Source organism: Papaver somniferum, chromosome 10 (genome assembly GCF_003573695.1).
Source record: "Papaver somniferum cultivar HN1 chromosome 10, ASM357369v1, whole genome shotgun sequence".
Taxonomy (NCBI): Eukaryota; Viridiplantae; Streptophyta; class Magnoliopsida; order Ranunculales; family Papaveraceae; genus Papaver; species Papaver somniferum.
The window spans coordinates 36,889,440-36,908,334 of record NC_039367.1 but is presented as its reverse complement, the minus strand read 5'-3'; the positions used below and the strand labels follow the sequence as shown (position 1 = coordinate 36,908,334).

General features: G+C 36.0%; 1 long non-coding RNA gene across 1 annotated transcript; it reads left to right on the top strand.

Annotated features, from left to right (window-relative positions):
- Positions 1 to 12,646: 12,646 nt before the first annotated feature.
- LOC113318719 lies at positions 12,647 to 15,966 on the top strand. Its single transcript, XR_003344784.1, has 3 exons — positions 12,647 to 14,116; positions 14,738 to 14,822; positions 15,821 to 15,966. It is a non-coding gene; the product is annotated as an uncharacterized LOC113318719 (long non-coding RNA).
- Positions 15,967 to 18,895: the final 2,929 nt, after the last annotated feature.

The window sequence follows — 18,895 nt, the reverse complement described above, 5'->3', positions numbered from 1 at the left end:
AACTACATAGTATATGGCCATTTCATAGCTGGGGACTGGATCTTATAGGACCGATCAACCCAATGTCTTCGAAGCGTCACAAGTACATTATAACTGCTACGGAATATGCATCAAAATGTGTAGAGGCAATACCCCTCAAAGATTACTCTGGAGCAACCGTGGCTGCATTCATCAAGGAATACATCATCTGCAGGTTCGGCGTGTCTATGATAATTAGCGCAGACAATTCCAAATAGTTCGTAAACAAAGACGTAATAGATCTACTCCGCCAATACAACACGAGGTTGCATACATCGACCCCCTATTATCCACAGGGGAATGGGAAAGCCGAAGCATCTAACAAAACGCTCCTCCGGATCCTGAACCGCACAATGCATGATCATCACAGGGAATGGCACGAGCAGCTAACACTCGTGGTATGGGTATATAGGATTTCGAAGCGCAGATCCACGGGGGCATCACCCTATTCGCTAGTCTATGGAGAAGACACAATACTACCGGCATAAATAACAGTCCCGTTAGCAAGGGTGGCGATGTACAGCCATACCACGCCAGACGAAGTAAGCCGTTTCGCACACCTAGATACAATAGAAGAAAGAAGAGTGCGAGCAGCGCGGTTAGCAGAAGCTTACAGGAAGCGCACGGCTAATTATTATAACCAAAGCGTGAAGTAGAGAACCTTCAAGGTAGAAGACTTGGACCTAAAAATCACCCCCCACGTACAAAGAAACGCTAGTGCAAAAAAAATTTCCGCGAATTGGGATGGTCCATTCAAGATAAGGAAGGTGGCAGAAAGTGGATATTATAAACTTAGAAGGATGGACGGCTCCAAGGTCAAATCACCCATCAACGACAAATGGCTAAAGAGTGTTCATGCATGAATCGCTCGATGTAATGACATTTTGAATAATAAAGGCTAAGTTGTCGAAATTACTGTAGGAATTCATAAAAGGCCACGAGAATGCCAAAGACGCCCGGTTGGCTGACAAATCTACAAAAGGCTACGGGAATGCCAAAGACGCCCGGTCGGCCGACAAACTTACAGAAAAATCTACGGGAATACCAAAGGCGCCTGGTCGGCTGACAAATTTACAAAAAAAAGCTACGGGAATGCCAAAGGCACCCGGTCGGCTGACAAATTTATAGAAAAAGCTACGGGAATGCCAAAGGCGCTCGGTCGGCTGACGAATTTACAGAAAAGGCTATGGGAATGCCAGAGGCGCCTAGTCGGCTGACGAATTTACAGAAAGTCCTATGGGAATGCCAGAGGCGCCTAGTCGGATGACAAATTTACAGAAAAATCTACGGGAATGCCAAAGGCGTCCGGTCGGCTGCCAAATTTACAGAAAAGGCTACGAGAATGCCAAAGGAGCCCAATCGGCTGATAAATTTACAGAAAAATATACGGGAATGCCAAAGGCGCCCGGTCGGCTAACAAGTTTACAGAAAAGACTACGGGAATCCAAAGGCCCCAACAGATTTACAGAAAAGACTACGGAAATGCCAAAGGCGCCCGATCGGCCGATAAAGAGAGGGGGAGCAGGCGTGTTTAACAACACCCTCCCCACTCAAACGAAAAGAAAGAGGAAAGTAGACGCGTTTAACCAACTCCCTATTCATGTGAAAAAAGAAGGGGGGATTAGGCACATTTAACCAACGCCCTACACCATCCCGCCCTACCCATCTGAAAAAGAAAGAAGAGGGTAGGCGCGTTTAACCAACGCCCTACACCATGCCGCCCTACCCATCTGAAAAAGAAGTGGGGGAGTAGGCGCGTTTAACCAACGCCCTACACCATCCCGCCCTACCCATATGAAAAAATAAAGAGGACGGTAGGCGCGTCTAAGCAACGCCATACACCATCCCGCGCTACTCATCCAAAAAATAAGTAGGGAGTAGGCGCGTTTAACCAATGCCCTTTTTTTTGCTCAATCAATTTAAATTTTATTTAACAACGATCAATACAAAAGAGTTACAAAAAACCATTGAAGGTTATTTTACAAAGAATGAATAAACTAACAGAATCTATAGTAGGTTTGAGATGGGGTTTCTAGGTTGAAAGAATTACAATTTGTGTAATGTTTTACACTTCCCATACTCAATCCACTACCTTTTTTTGCCATTTGATCAGCAGAGAAGTTTATTTCTCTGTAACAATGTGTAAACTCTATGCTCCTGTGTTGTCACATATTGTATTCCATCTAGCAATGATAAACCATGGTAATTTATTCTGTTGAAAAGCAAGAATAACAGCTTTTGAATCAGACAGAAAAACTACCTCCATGTGATGGTTTTGCAGAGCCCATTCACCAGCACAGATAATAGCCATCAGTTCTGCAAAGTAATTAGTTGCAACACCAAGGCCTCCAACAACTACAATCAAAAATTTACCTTTCCCTCAATTTCTTGCTACAAAGACATATCCAGCTAAACCTGGATTTCCTTTACTAGCACCATCATAGCGTATACGTATTTCCTTCACTATTATATCTTCTTCATTAATCTCTTTCTGTTAACATACTAAAAAGACGAGGGTACCCAAATATACCTCAATCTAAAACTTTTCCACCTATAAGTCCTTTCTCCGAAAGTGATTGTCTATAGACCGAGTCGAGACAATACAACTAACCGGTTCACACTTCGTGTGATCGTCTATGGATACGAGATCGAGTAAATACGACAACAAGATAACTTGTGTGATTGACTATGGATACAAGATCGAGACAATACAACAAAGAAGTATGTTTACTTGATAAATGGTTCGGACTTAACCAAACACAAAAGGATTACTATCAAGTAAATAGGAATTGACGTTTGTGTATTTTAATTCTAATTATAATAAAACAATTATAATTGCGGAAATAGAAAAGTAAAAGACACAACAAGATTTTGTTAACGAAGAAACCGCAAATGCAAAAAAACCGCGGGACCTTGTCCAGAATTGAATACTCTCAGGATTAAGCCGCTATACAAAATCAAACCAACTTCGTATAGTTGATACCAAGCAACTAAACCTATATTTCACCTAGTTCCGTCTGTATTCCCATGCCTCCAACTTGTAATAAGTCACGTACTTGGAACAATTCCTTTGGTTCGTATTCCAAACAGTAAAGGAACACCAAATATGTTCGGTAACAACTCTTTTCAACCAAGTGATATGAGTTCGACAAAAGGCTCTTCCGTTTATCCCAATAAACTCCTTTGTCAGGTCCTTAGATCTATCCAATAACAACTACCAAAGTAATTATCAAGATTTTGCAATCAATACTTTTAATCACAAAGAATTGTATTGATGCCAATCTACTCAACTAATCAATCAAATCTACCACAAGAATAAACCGATTATAGTTGGATCCTCTTTACCCGAAACAAGTATTGTGCACACCAAAGATTATGAACCCAAATCAGAAATCTTCTTCGTCTTCAAATCTTCTTAGATCTTCAATAAACACCGGAACACAATCAACTTGAATCTCTTGTGATCAATCACACACCAAATGGAGTCTGTTAACAATGGATTATCACAAGACATATTTAGATCTACAAACAGTCTAAAGATCCCCGTCGAAACTTCGATCTAATTTGAGTGAATCTTATATCAGAAGAAAAGATTCTCAAGCATAAACAAACTAGGTGCAATCAAAGTTTAACAACCGTTAGTCAATAAAATCAATCGAAAATACAAGATAAACCGCAATTATCTAGTTTCCCACCAACGGTACTAATAGAGATTCTCAATCCCAAAGAAGTCTTTAAACTGAGCGGTCGTAAGAGATTTCGCCTAATTAGGTTACTTTTCTCTCCGAATAGGCGGCTCCACCAGTAACTACTCAACTAGGTAGTTTAGCTGGCTCTGAGGATTAGTTTGCTCGAAATACAAACTTTGATATTTATAGACCAAGGAAGTTTGGACACCAAGGAATTTCCAAAACCGAAAATATTCTCAAGATATGCAACCAATTCCAAATTCGGTTTCCATAATTCCTGGAAATGCTTTATCCAAATATTGACTGAAATCTCTTGGAAAATCTCCAATTAGTAAATGCACATTACTAATTTTTATTTTACAAATATAAAATTAAAAACCTTAATTAAAAGATTCTCAATTTATTTTCGATCTGGGATTCTCCTTTAGCTATTAAGGAATATCCTTGAACAATAAAAGATAAGCTTTACTGCACATGTTCAAAGTCTGTCAACATCTTTACTTTGTAAGTCATTTTTCATACTTACAATCTTGGAATCGATTTGCCACACTTCCAAACAAGTTTAGAATTGGTTCGTCTGACTTCCAAGAACTATGTGATTGATTATCCTATCAAATCACCGAACATGGGTTTCACGGTTCTTACCAAAACAAGTTTCGGTTCTACCTCCATGTGGATATTAGAATTAGCCACGCTAGTTACCAAAACTTGGTTGACTAGGTACTAGGATCGGTTCCCACATATATATGGTATCTATCTTGTATTTGTTGCACATATCCATAAGATCGGTTCCCAATATCTAAAAACGTGTTGCACATGTTCATAGGATCGGTTCCAAATAACTAGATACTTGCTGCACCTCATACAAGGATTGATTCCCCTCTTGTGATCGGTTGCACCTCTTGCTAGGATCAGTTCCCCTTTGCCTAGAGTTGGTCATACCAATAACAGTAAATTGATCATACCATCTCAAGTGATTACTTAAGATTGGTTTCACTAATAAAAGTCATACCAATACAAAAGTCAGGCCTTGTGAATAGTTTTACCAAGAACATAAGCAAGTCATGAGCGGTTATACTAATCACACATATTGGTAGTTCAAAAGATATGCAATGAATAACAATACCAATAAGCCTAGCGATTTCCCTTTCGATTCACAAAACAAGTTCATGAATTTACTTCCTTTAAACTAATGTAAAACATTGTTTCCTAGGATGAAATCTTCACCTCATAGCCATACATAATCACAACAGGATTCAAACGATTATGTCGATGTCTTATATACGAAGTTCAAAAGATAAGCGTTATACTTCGTATTGTATTCCTTAATACTACGTCTAACTAGAGTATAATCATTCATAGCTTCACAGTTTTGTTTTCAATATGCGCGACTTGAAAGATACGTTAGGGAATGAAACAGTTCAAGTCAAATATTACTAACCTCAAGTGGAAGTATGATGTCGTCGTTGTAGCTCCTTACTTCTTCACATTCTTCAAGTCTTCACGTAATACTTGTAATGTCTCATATCCTAATACTTTCAAGCTAACCTATACGAAGTTGACTCTAGCATATAATCAAGCGACTCTTTAAATGTGTTTTGGTTTACTAAAATATGACAACCAAACTTGACATACCAACACTTGGTGGGTTCAACCGAGCTATGCTATAACAATCTTCCCCTTTGTCAATTTTAGTGACAAAACTCTTACATCATATGGATAAACAAATTACAAGAATTCATTACACATACACTTGATTCCCAAATTCAACAACACAATAATCTGTATACATTCAATCCATAAATACCGCTGTTGACATTATAATAACAAAGCTAATACTCCCCCTAAAGGGAAGATAGGTAGATTTTCAATCCGCACGGCTTTGTTATTTCCATTATCATATGATATGATACTCCCCCTTAGTCTATGCTTTACTCTTTCGTTAGATGAAACGTTTAAGCACCATTGTCCTTTCCCTTACTGACATCAATCAATATAAATCAATACCAATATCACTTTTTTACTTCATATATTTCTCCCCCTTTTTTTCACAAAATGACAAAGGTACGAGAAAATAAAGGATAAACCGAAAGTACCTTACAAATCTCACAAGACTTGCAAAACCTATAAGAGTTAAGCACGAGGGTTCCACACACCGTTTTTGATAACCAATATCAAAACCGAAACTACAAAGTAATTTTGTTTTTATATGTTAAACAAGGAAACAATTGCCCGAAGCAATTTTTCCTAATAGTTTAGCAAACCAAAAATCGACTAAGCACCTTAGTTCCTTTGCTAAACCAATTGCACAATACAATCGCTTGTTCGATAAGACCAAAATAAAGATAACTCTATTTTTCTCATCAGGCTCTAATTATCCATGTAACTTAGACCTTTCAATTTTAAACAAGACAAGTACTAGGCTAGTTAACTAGTATTTCTTGTTAAGGCATTCAATTAGACTTGAATAACCGAAACCTCCACTTTGATAAGTCTAACTAAGATCAGAATTAACTTAGTTTCTCTTATCCGGATCCGAATTGGACTAAACGATTCATCCCGAAAAACTCTTTTGTTAAGCCATAAACAATTCATACAAACCAAATAAATCAACTTGCATAATTATTTACCTCAACCGGAAGCAATTGAAACAACATAGACATTAAAGTACCGCAATTGCACCGAAATTTTGTAAGCCTAAACGATTGATACCAAACAATAAATCAAGATAACAATAGTTTTTCTTTACCGGAAACAATTGAATCACACACACATCCATACACAAATAATGGAATAAAACATCAATTGTACCGAAATTTTGTTAAGCAAAAGCAATAAATATATGCAATAAACTCGGGCTTTTCTTAAACAGGAAAACGATTAACTAACAAAGTCGTTACCTCAAATTTCGCATCCTCTTCTCCAATAATGTTTGCATCTTCTTTCCAGGGAGAATTGATACCGAAATATCATTATGTTGTCATTCTTATGCAAGACAAAAGAATAACAACAACCAACATTTACCAGAGAAAGGTTGAAAACTGGTTTTAACTATTGCAAGCAAAAGTTGAAACCCCCGAAACACATATGCTTTTATGATAAACCAAACGATTCAACATATTGTGACTTTTTCACATATTGTTTCAAACAGAACCCCTCATGATCCTTTGATAAAGCCTACCAACATGGGATAAAACTTAATCCTGCTAAACCAAAAAGTCACCCAAACCATAAGGGTTCACAACAATGAGATCAAATATTAAGGTTATGAAAACCGAAATCAAAACATCCCATAACATACATAGCAATAAGATAAAGCATTCAAGCACAGGCTATCTAATCAAAAACTATCACAAGAAAAACTATAAACTAATAATTTTATTCATAATAAAATATAGTTTTATTCATAATAGACCTTACACAATTATTGAAAGAAATCAAAAACTGATGTCTATTTTCTTTGATTAAGTATTACAACAAATAACTTAATCTCTAGTGGTGCTCTTGTTGTTCACTGAGGTTTCTTTGGTGCTCAAACTTTTAAAGCATGTCTCAAGAGACTTGTCTGCAACCACTTACTGTTTTTCGAGACCTGTAATTTGAAGCTTTAAGTCTCCAAGTTCACTTTTCATCTCAGTTATTTTAACTTTTAGTTCACCCCGATCTTGAACCAAAGTAAAGAGATTTCCTATGAGTTCTTCAAACTCATGCATAACTTCACGCATACCATATGTGGGAAACCACTTGGTAAGATCTGAATCATTTAGAGAAAAAATACATGACTCATCTTGAGATTGATCAGAGTTAGGATCAGAACTGATTCTTGAGACAATCTTCCTGATTCTTCGTTTTGAAACAAAACCTTGACAGTTTCTCACCTTTCGTGCTTCCCTTTTATTACTCCTTGTAACACTGCGAGTTATAGGAGACATACTTTCAAAAAGTTTTTACTAAGGGAAGGCAATATACTTAAGAGAAGTTTTTTCTTAATTTGATAAGAATATATGTATATATAGTTTTTTAGAAAAACAGGGTTTCTGAAACTTCACGACATATTTTCGAACTTCTCTTTTTATTGAAAGGAAGATATTCTCTAAATATCTCTTATTACTGAAAATAGAAGCTACACGTGCCCTTGATTTTATGTGCTTTTCTCATCCAATAATTATGAGCACGGGAGAGGATGAGAGTGCACAATATTGATACAACTAAGTTGTATCGGGGTAAGCTTTTTCTAGATTACAGCAGGCATCATAAACATAGTTCATGTTTCTCCTTGGGAAATTCTACCCAAAATATTTTCTTCCAGAATAATGATCTTTCCTAACTCTCGAGATACGATCATGTGGAGAAGATGTACTGATGTGTGAATTTTCAGAGATGGATAAATCTCTCTTAATTCTATCAATGAGATTTTTATAAGATTTTCTCTTTCTAAGGATTTCCTTATGGTGCACATCAACATGATTATCTGAAACAATTATCGGAAATTCCTGATTGTTTCTTTTGCCATAGATTCTATCTTTCCCTTTCTTCTGGATTCGTTCTTCATCAAAAAAAGACTTGTTTCGATATGGGTGAGGACGAACCTTTTTCCATAAGCGATTATCAACTATTTCCTCTGATTCTTTTGAGTTGATCTTATCGGGTAGTGGCATAATCTGTCTTTCTACCGAGGAATGGTCTTTCAGTTTTTTAAGACAAGAAACTTCCTTCAATATTTTTACCACCGTATTTTGAAGAAGTATAAGTTTCATGTCAAGTGACTGAAAGTTGTATTCCTTAAGATTATGTTCACGGAACTGGTTCAAAGTTTCCTTTGGAAAAGATTTCGTCTGATCATCAGTAAATATAAAAGATTTTTCTTATCCTCTTCTGACTTGTTGTAGTTAGGAAAACTACCATGATCTTGATCTGTTTCAGATTTGACTAAACCAGTTTTATCACAATCTGTAAAAGTCGAGCAAGGACTTTTAGTTTCCTCAGCATCAGAAGAAATCACAACAACATTATTAATCAGAGTCATAGGACGTGTCTCTTTATCTTGAGTAAGAGATTTACCAAGAGCTTCTAATTTGACAGTGAGTTCCATATTCTCTTTGGCTAGAATATTCAGTTGAATGTCTTTATCTCTAATCTCATTCTTAAGAAGATTTGACTGTCTTTAGTATCAGCACTTTAGTAGACAGAGATTTTATAGGCTTTAGGAGTTTTACCAACTCTTTATCAGTATCTTCTTTTCCATCAGAGGGCAACACAGATGTTTTCGCAACTCCTGGATCATGAGTTAACGAAGTGTTAACATCTTCAACTTTTGAGTATTCATACTCTTTCATAACGTTAACTGAATCAGACATGGATTCAATTTCTTATAGGTTTGATCGCACCAAACACAGACTGTTAGATCTTTTCGTGTTTGCCTGCTGTGATACCAATTGAAAAGACGAGGGTACCCAAATATACCTCAATATAAAACTTTTCCACCTATAAGTACTTTCTCCGAAAGTGATTGTCTATAGACCGAGTCAGACAATACAACTAATCGGTTCACACTTCGTGTGATCGTCTATAAATACGAGATCGAGACAATACAACAACAAGATAACTTGTGTGATTGACTATGGATACAAGATCGAGACAATACAACAACCAAGTATGTTTACTTGATAAATGGTTCGGACTTAACCAAACACAATAGGATTACTATCAAGTAAATAGGAATTGACGTTTGTGTATTTTACTTCTAATTATAATAAAACAATTATAATTGTGGAAATAGAAAAGTAAAAGACACAACAAGATTTTGTTAACGAGGAAACCGCAAATGTAGAAAAACCCCAAAACCTTGTCCAGAACTGAATACTCTCAGGATTAAGCCGCTATACAAAATCAAACCAACTTTGTATAGTTGAGACCAAGCAACTAAACCTATAGTTCACCTAGTTCCGTCTGTATTCCCATGCGTCCAACTTGTAATAAGTCACGTACTTGGAAAAATTCCTTTGGTTCGTATTCCAAACAGTAAAGGGACAACAAATCTGTTCGGTAACAACTCTTTTCAACCAAGTGATATGAGTTCGACAAAAAGATCTTTCGTTTATCCCAATAAACTCATTTGTCAGGTCCTTAGATATATCCAATAACAACTACCAAACTAATTGTCAAGATTTTGCAATCAATACTTTTAATCAAAAAGAATTGTATTGATGTCGATCTACTCAACTAACCAATCAAATCTACTACAAGGATAAACTTATAGTTGGATTCTCTTTACCCGAAAAAAGTATTGTGCACACCAAAGATTATGAACCCAAATCAGAAATCTTCTTCGTCTTCAAATCTTCTTAGATCTTCAATAAACACCTGCACACAATCAACTTCAATCTCTTGTGATCAATCACACACAGAACGAAGTCTGTTAATAATGGATTATCACAAGACGTCTTTAGATCTACAAACAGTCTAAAGATCCCCGTCGAAACTTCGATCTAGTTTGAGTGAATCTTATATCAGAAGAGAAGATTCTCAAGCATAAACAAACTAGGTGCAATCAAAGTTCAACAACCGTTAGTTAATCAAATCAACCGAAAACACAAGATAAACCGCAATTATCTAGTTTCCCACCAACGGTACTAATAGAGCTTCTCAATCCCAAAGAAATCTTTAAACCGAGCGGTCGTAAGAGATTTCGCCTTATTAGGTTACTTTCCTCTCCGAATAGGCGTCTCCGCCAGTAACAACACAACTAGGTAGTTTTGCTGGCTCTGAGGATTAGTTTGCTCGAAATGCAAACTTTGATTATTATAGACCAAGGAAGTTTGAAGACCGAGGAATTTCCAAAATCGAAAATATTCTCAAGATATGCAATAAATTTCAAATTCGGTTTCCATAATTCCTGGAAATGCTTTGTCCAGATATTGACCGAAGCCTCTTAGAAAATCTCCAATTAGTAAATGCACATTACTAATTTTTATTTTCCGAATATAACATTAAAAACCTTAATTAAAAAATTCTCAATTTATTTTCGACCTGGGATTCTCCTTTAGCTATTAAGGAATATCTTTGAACAATAAAAGATAAGCTTTACTGCACATGTTCAAAGTATGTCGACATCTTTACTTTGTAAGTCCTTTTTCATACTTACAATCTCGGAATTGATTTTCCACACTTCCAAACAAGTTTAGAATTGGTTCGTCTGATTTCCAAGAACTATGTGATTGATTATCCTATCAAATCACCAAACATGGGTTTCACGGTTCTACCAAGTTTCGGTTTTACCTCCATGTGGGTACTATAATTAGTCACGCTAGTTACCAATGGAAAAGTGGGGTACAACAACCACAACTAATATTTCGCTTTGCAATCTGTATGGAAAAACTCCAATATACTTTCTAGAGAATCAACTCGACAGTCAGACTCAATCTAGATAAAAAGTATATCAAATAGAAATCTGCGAGTCTTTATCAAATACTAGAGACATAACTTGGATGGTACCAAAGAATAATATCCAAGTGTCAATCAATTGAAATCAACAACCAAAAGGACGGATATTCTAATTGATTGAACAACGCACAACCTATGATATTTTAATTATGTAACAAAATATAATGCGGAAAAGAAATAACACAGATACCCGAATTTTGTTAACGAGGAAACAACAAACGCAGAAAACCCCGGGACCTAGTCCAGATTGAACACACACTGTATTAAGACGCTACAGACACTAGCCTACTCCAAATTAACTTCGGTCTGGACTGTAGTTGAACCCAAATCAATCTCACACTGATCCCAGGTACAGTTATGCTCCTACGTCTCTGATCCCAGCAGGATACTACATACTTGATTCCCTTAGCTGATCTCATCCACAACTAAGAGTTGCTACGACCCAAATTCGAAGACTTTAATAAACAAATCTGTATCACACAGAAAAGTCTACGATAATAGATAAATTCGTCTCCCACGAATATACCTACGAGTTTTGTTCCGTCTTTTGATAAATCAAGGTGAACAGGAACCAATTGATAAACCAGACTTATATTCCCGAAGAACAACCTAGTATTATCAATCACCTCATAATAATCCTAATCGACGCAGTGAAAAAATATTGTGGAATCACAAACGATGAGACGAAGTGTTTGTGATTACTTTTATATCTTGCCTATCGGAGATATCAATCTCAAGCCAATTATTACAATTGTACTCATACAATAGAAACAACATGATCAGATCACACAACTACGAGAAAGTAGTATCAATCTGGATTCACAATCCCAATGAAGTCTTTAAGTCGTTAACCTAGTTTAGAAGAAAAAACCAAAGGTTAAAGGAGAATCGACTCTAGCTTAGCACAACTAGTATCACACAGAAGGTGTGGGGATTGTTTTCCCAGTTCCTAGAGTTCTCCCTTATATAGTCTTTCAAATCAGGGTTTGCAATTAATGTTAGCTTGGTAACAAAGCATTCAATATTCACCGTTAGATGAAAACCCCATTTAGATTCGAGCTAATATCTTTCAACTGTTAAATCGAAAACTAGCTTGTTACACACAAATGAAATGCACGTTTCTAGGCTTGTGTAACTGTAAAAACTCTCAAGCTCGTCAACGCTATTTGACTGGTCTAGATGTGAGTCAAGAGACGAATTAACCGCTAATAACTCGATTATTTAGAGACGAACCTTAATTAATAGAAATTAATCTAACAACGATCTAGTTACGAAACTAGTATCACTGGATAGGTCTCGTAAAGTTATGCGAGATAGACTACTCGAACGTGTCATTCGGATACCGGATGGAGAAGATTTATCATTTTGTTTTTGGAGGGTAAAATGGTAATTTTGAGATTTTACTCTTGTGGCTGCACGTGTCTAAGGGAGTTGGTGTCTCAGCAAATTGGGTCGACCTTATCCCCAGCCGAGAGGATTAACTCGTTCTCACTTCTTTTCTTCTTCTTCTTCTTCATTCTGCATTCTTCTTTTTTATTCTCTTTCCTTTTTCCCCTGTTTTTGTTCTTCTGCGAGTGATTGAGAGTTCAATCGGGAGGTTTGTGATCGGTAGGAGGTTTAGAAGATCATGAAATATTTGATAGTGATGATGTTGTTGTCTGTTGTTGATTCAAACTCGAAGGAGAAAGTAAATTAAAAGTTAAGAGTTTCTGAAGTTAGGGTTCGTGAAGAATTGATGTTCTGAAGACTTAGAAGATGAAATTAGAGTGCCGGTGAATGATTATAGATGAGTATGACATGAAATAGGGGATACAGTGGAAGAATCATTAGAATCTGAAGTTAGGGTTTTTGAAAAGATGAACTGAATTAGGGTTCTTGAGTTGGTTGAGGGATTGTGTGAAATTGAAGATGAACTAAAGGTTCAGAAGTCTAATTGAAGATGGGTTTATTCTTAATTGATGTTTGATTGAAGTTCCAGGGATATTTGAGAATTATTTAGGGTTTCTTTGTTAATCAGGGGTGGTGGTAGATTCAAATGATCTGCCGAATCGAGTCAGGAGCAAAGAAGGATTCAATTCAATTGTGGAGTGAAACTTTATTGAGGTAATTGTTCTTCTCTGAAATCTTAGTAAGTTCTGAAGTTCATTTGTTGGATTTTGAATTTTCAATGAAGTAAGATTTGAGAACGAATATGGTGGGTATGTAATTGAGCTGTAGTCATTGTTTTGTGTGATATGAACCTAAAAAAAAGATGTTGAGTTGTTGTTGTTTTGGATTATTGGAATTGAACCTATAGAACTGGTTTTGAATATAAGTTAATGAATTAGGGGAAAGTTTAAGAAGATGGTCGTATTATTATTAGTGGTATTGAACAAATGGTGTTGATAGTGAAAGGATGGATGGGTTAGAGGTATAATTAAGAATGATGTGTACTGAGAAAGTTTAAGACGAGGATGATGCCATGGTGTTGATGATGACTGAGTTATGGTGATGTTCCTTAACTGGTAGTATTGGTTGAGATATCGGATGTACTTGGTTGAGATGTCTTAAGTGATACTGAAGAGAACTGGCTTGAAAGATGGGTTTGGTAATGAATGTATATGAGTACTATACAACTGGTGTTGCAAGTAGTGAACACATGACATGAAGGAGATTGTGGTTGTGGTGATATGAGCTGAGTAGAAGAGGTGGAGTTATTATGTTGCAGGTGCAAGTAAAGTGCAAATGGAATCTTAGTGTTATGGTATAACTAAGTTAGTAACATTGTGGGGTGAGTGAAACTTGGATTGAGTCTCAAGAGCTAAGAGTGCAAGGATGTGAAGTTAGAGGTGGTGTTGGTACAAAGATGGGATGCAGGTGAAGTTATTAATGGGATTAGGTCAAGAAGAAGGCTAGAAAGGTGATTTACAGTTGTAGGATTATAGTTAAGCAATTGATGTGAAAGCTTGCAACCTCTGCTGTTGCAGGTAGGCTGTGTTATCTTTGTAATTCATTTTTGAGTTATATTATGATTGAATAAATAGATGCAATAAGTAGTTTGAAGTTGATCTTGAGTAGAGTTTTATAGTTAGAGTTGCAGCTGTGTGAGAAGAACCCTTGACCTGTCTGACTGAGCTTATTCAGTCTGATTCAGTTGTGTTTAGCTGACTTAGTATAATTGACTGAGCTAACTCAGTAACCAGACCTGACTCGGTGAACCTTGACCGATTTGACTAGTTGACCCTGGACTTTGACTTGATGTGGACTGTTAGTTGACCTTTGACCGTTATTTGACTCTATTAGACTGGGCCTTTTGTAATGGGCTTGTTATTGGACTTGGGCTTAGTACTGGTTATCTTATGATGAGGATTTGGACCCCTTATGGTCCGAACTAGCCTTTGATTTCTTCTATAAAATTATAGATGTTCTTAAGACTTAACTATCAGACTATAGAACCAACCAATTCAATTAGTAAACCTTAGCTATGTTAAAGATAGATAAATAAAAGATGTAGAACCTTAAATGGGCTTGGAACCATTAGATAGACTTGTATGATTCTTGTATGGGTTATTTTGAATAGATTCTTAGAGTTCTTGTGTGATTAACAGTTAGTCTGTATTAACAACGATCGATTCAAAGGATGAACCAGTGGATCGTGGATCTCGAGGTAGGCGTGGCTTGTCATCAAAAGAGGTGGGAATCGATAACGAACTCTCTTGTATTCATTATTGTTTTATAAATCTATCTTTTGTGAAATTCATGCATATCTTTGTTACTATATGATAGTGTATGTATGTATGTATTATTTGTGTGTAATACAAACTAGTTTTCTTTTACATTTTGGGATGGGATTGGTTCTTTAGAAGCAAATAATATATGTGTTTTGGGAGTATTTACTTATTTTCCAAAATGTGATTCTTTCCATTGACTGGAAAGTGGTTACAATCTTTATTTGTTGTTAGCATGAAAGGGAGAAGGTTTCCTTTTGATTGGTGTGAGATATGTGCTCCCAAATGTAATATCTATTTATTTCAAACCTAGATAGGCCTCGTTGGGCTGAATATTATATAGTTCTGGTTTTAATTTGGCCATTATACTTTCCCTATTTCTGTATGGGGGCAACGCATGTCTCATACGTGAATGTTTACTGTTTATTTTAAATTACTTTCAAAAGCTATTTTATTATGTTTTGGTGTTTAGAGAGAATGATGTTGAGAATATTATATAAGATTGTTGGATTTACACGTGGGCGGATTGTGGGCTCTCCATTGTGTAAGAACTTTGGTTGGATATAATGTTGTTACCATTTATTTTCTTTAGATACTTGATATGTAGAGTGCGCGTAGAATAAGGTACTGGTAAGGTACATATCGTTTATGACTTGAGGACAGAAACCTCATGGGCGCTTTAATGATCATTGAAGAATCCGCAACAGTCATGCCTTGCTACTCCGAAGGAAGACGTCGCTCAACTATTATTTATGTTGTGAATGTGTGCCAGTTTATTGGTTGGTAAAACTTTATATTTTAAGTACTAGTATTATTTTAATATGCTTTTACTGTATTTCCGTGTTTTATCGGTTTTTGACAAAACCTGCATTGTTTACAAATCATTCTAGTGATTACTTGAAAGTTAGTTGTTATTTCTACGGGGTACCTAGGGATGATGTGCTCACCCATTCCCACTTTCAGTTTCAGAGACATATCAAGTTGTGCACGTGGTGATGAAATCTTTGAGGAGTTGGTTAGCTTCCGCTATGTTTATTTTGTGTTTATATTCTATTTGTAAATCAACTCACTATTAAATATGTAACACTTGAGAGGAGTTCTTGTATTTATTTCAGAGAGGGTTTAGATTCGGGTTAATCTTTGTTTAGAACTTCTTTCTTAATGTTTAAATAGATGTTTTAGATCGTTAGTGCCTCATTTTATAGCTAATCTCTTGGATTAGTCAGCTGCTAGCTTAGGGGGCGCTACAGTAACCGTACCCAAACTTGTACATTTGTTGGTTCAATAATAGTCAACCAAATGGTTAGCCATATGATCACTTTCATATCAACCATATTCTTCTTCACCATAACTAGTTCAAGTGACTCAAATGAACTAGTTAGAGAGTTGTTCAATTGCAAGGAAATCTTATGTAACTACACAAGACACAATTCGAAGCAAAAACGATTTGATTCACTCGAATCGGTTCATGAACTATATGGGCACAGTTTGTAATTTGCATTCCTTAGTTTATATAAGAATAAGTTCACAAACATCGTTTTTAGGTATAACCTACTCAAGTTCGCGGACTTAAGTTCCCGGACGGAGTTCACAAACTCCAGCAGAAATTCTCGCGATGAGAACTTCTACCAGTTCGCGGACTTGGCTCACGCCACCATGCCGGTTTCTTGATTAACGAAGTTCGCAAACTTCGGTTCAAGTAATAAGGACTTATACATATATGTGTTTCCACAACAATGTTTATATCCTCCAATGGTTATATAATCTAAACTCTCATTTCAATCATTGAAACATTCTTAGAGGACGTTGATATTCTATAGTTGTTATTCACAAACTATTTTCGTCAAAGTAAGCAATTTTCAAAGTGATTGAAACTTGTAATGACTTCCGTCACTAGGTAAAGATGAACTTGGTTAAAGCGAAAGCTTACCAACACATATTTCGAGAAATAGATAGGTGAGATAAACTCGGCTCAAAATAACAAATGTGTATAATCTAAGTCTATATAGCAAAACGACTTTTGTCTCAAGATAGGAGATAAATAGACTTTTGAGTGATAGATAAGTTCAAGTCTCCACATATATTTTAGTCGATGAAGATCACTGGTTCCTTGAGTAGTCCTTCGTCTTGTATGATGATTGCCATGGAGTTCTTGATCTCAACTACACTTTCTATCTTAGTCCGTGACCTTAGCTATAGTAGACTAGAAACTAAGACTTATAGTTTTGATCACTAACACTGACAAACATGCTTGAGATAGCAACGCATGCGAGTTCGACCGAGCAATGCTCTAACAACCAAAACTTGGTTGACTAGGTACTAGGATCGGTTCCCACATGTATATGGTATCTAACTTGTATTTGTTGCACATGTCCATATGATCGGTTACCAATATATAAAAACGTGTTGCACATGTTCATATGATCGGTTCACAATAACTAGAAACTTGCTTCTCCTCATACAAGGATCGATTCCCCTCTTGTGATCGGTTGCACCTATTACTAGGATAGGTTCCCCTTTGCCTAGAGTTTGTCATACCAATAACACTAAATCAATCATACCATCTCAGGTGATTACTTAAGACTGGTTTCACTAATAAAAATCATACCAATACAAAAGTCAAGTCTTGTGAATAGTCTTACCAAGAACATAAGCAAGTCATGAGCGGTTATACTAATCATACATATTGGTAGTTCAAAAGATATGCAATGAATAACAATACCAATAAGCCTAGCGATTTCCCTTTCGATTCACAAAACAAGTTCATGAATTTACTTCCTTTAAACGAATGTAAAACATTGTTTCCTAGGATGAAATCTTCACCTCATACCCATACATAATCACAATAGCATTCAAACGATTATGTCGATGTCTTATATACGAAGTTCAAAAGATAAACATTATACTTCGTATTGTATTCCTTAATACTACGTCTAACTAGAATATAGTCATTCATAGCTTCGCAATTTTGTTTTCAATATGCATGACTTGAAAGATACATTAGTGAATGAAACAGTTCAAGTCAAATATTATTAACCTTAAGTGGAAAGATAATGTCGTCGTTGTAGCTCCTTACTTCTTCACATTTTTTAAGTCTTCACGTAATACTTGTAATGTCTCATATCTTGATACTTTTAAGCTAACCTATACGAAGCTGACTCTAGTATATAATCAAGCGACTCTTTAAATGAGTTTTAGTTCACTAAAATATGACAACCAAAATTGACATACCTACGCTTGGTGGGTTCAACCGAGCTATGCTCTAACACATACCATTAAAACTAAAAACTACAAACCCTAAATTAGGATTCTTATTAGAGCAAGGGCTATGGAATGAGTGTTTTTAACACTCATTCACTGCTTAAACCAGTGAGTGGCTAGCTGAATGAGGGGGTTTGCGACTGTGGTGAGCAAATTTCATGGTCTAAGAGGCTGATGTTCAGCCATTTCTTTTCTTTTCTATTATTAAAAGAAATACAAGCGGCAAAATATTAGCCGTTTTACCTTTTTCTTAGGTTATTTAATATTAAAACTTGTAGAGGGCCCACCTTAAAGAGTTTTAAATTAATAAAACTCTAAAATTATCCCTAGTGCCGCTAAAGATTTTTTTTCCCGCAAACAGTGAGTTTCAGCTGCTTAGTGAAGACTTTCGACCACTCACTGGTTCCAGTGAGTGTGTGAGTGATTTTGGGAGAAAGTGGGGAGGTTCACTACCCATAGTGACACCTAATTTGCTCAATCCAGTGAGACTCATTCACATTGAATGAGAACTCTCACTCCCTAGCCCTTGCTCTTAGGGAAAATTATTGTTTGGTCCTATTTATGTAGTCCCAAGTTAGTTTAGTCCACCAACAAAAAGGGAAATTATGTTTGATCCTTATTTATTCAAAAATATTAAAGTATCTAAATTACCCCTTCTCTTTCTTATTTTCTTTCTTCCTCACGTGATTTTCTTTTTTCGTTTTCTCTCTTATTTATTTTTTCTCTACTAATTTCTCCTTCTTCCTAACATTAATAGATAAAAAAAACTTAAAAATG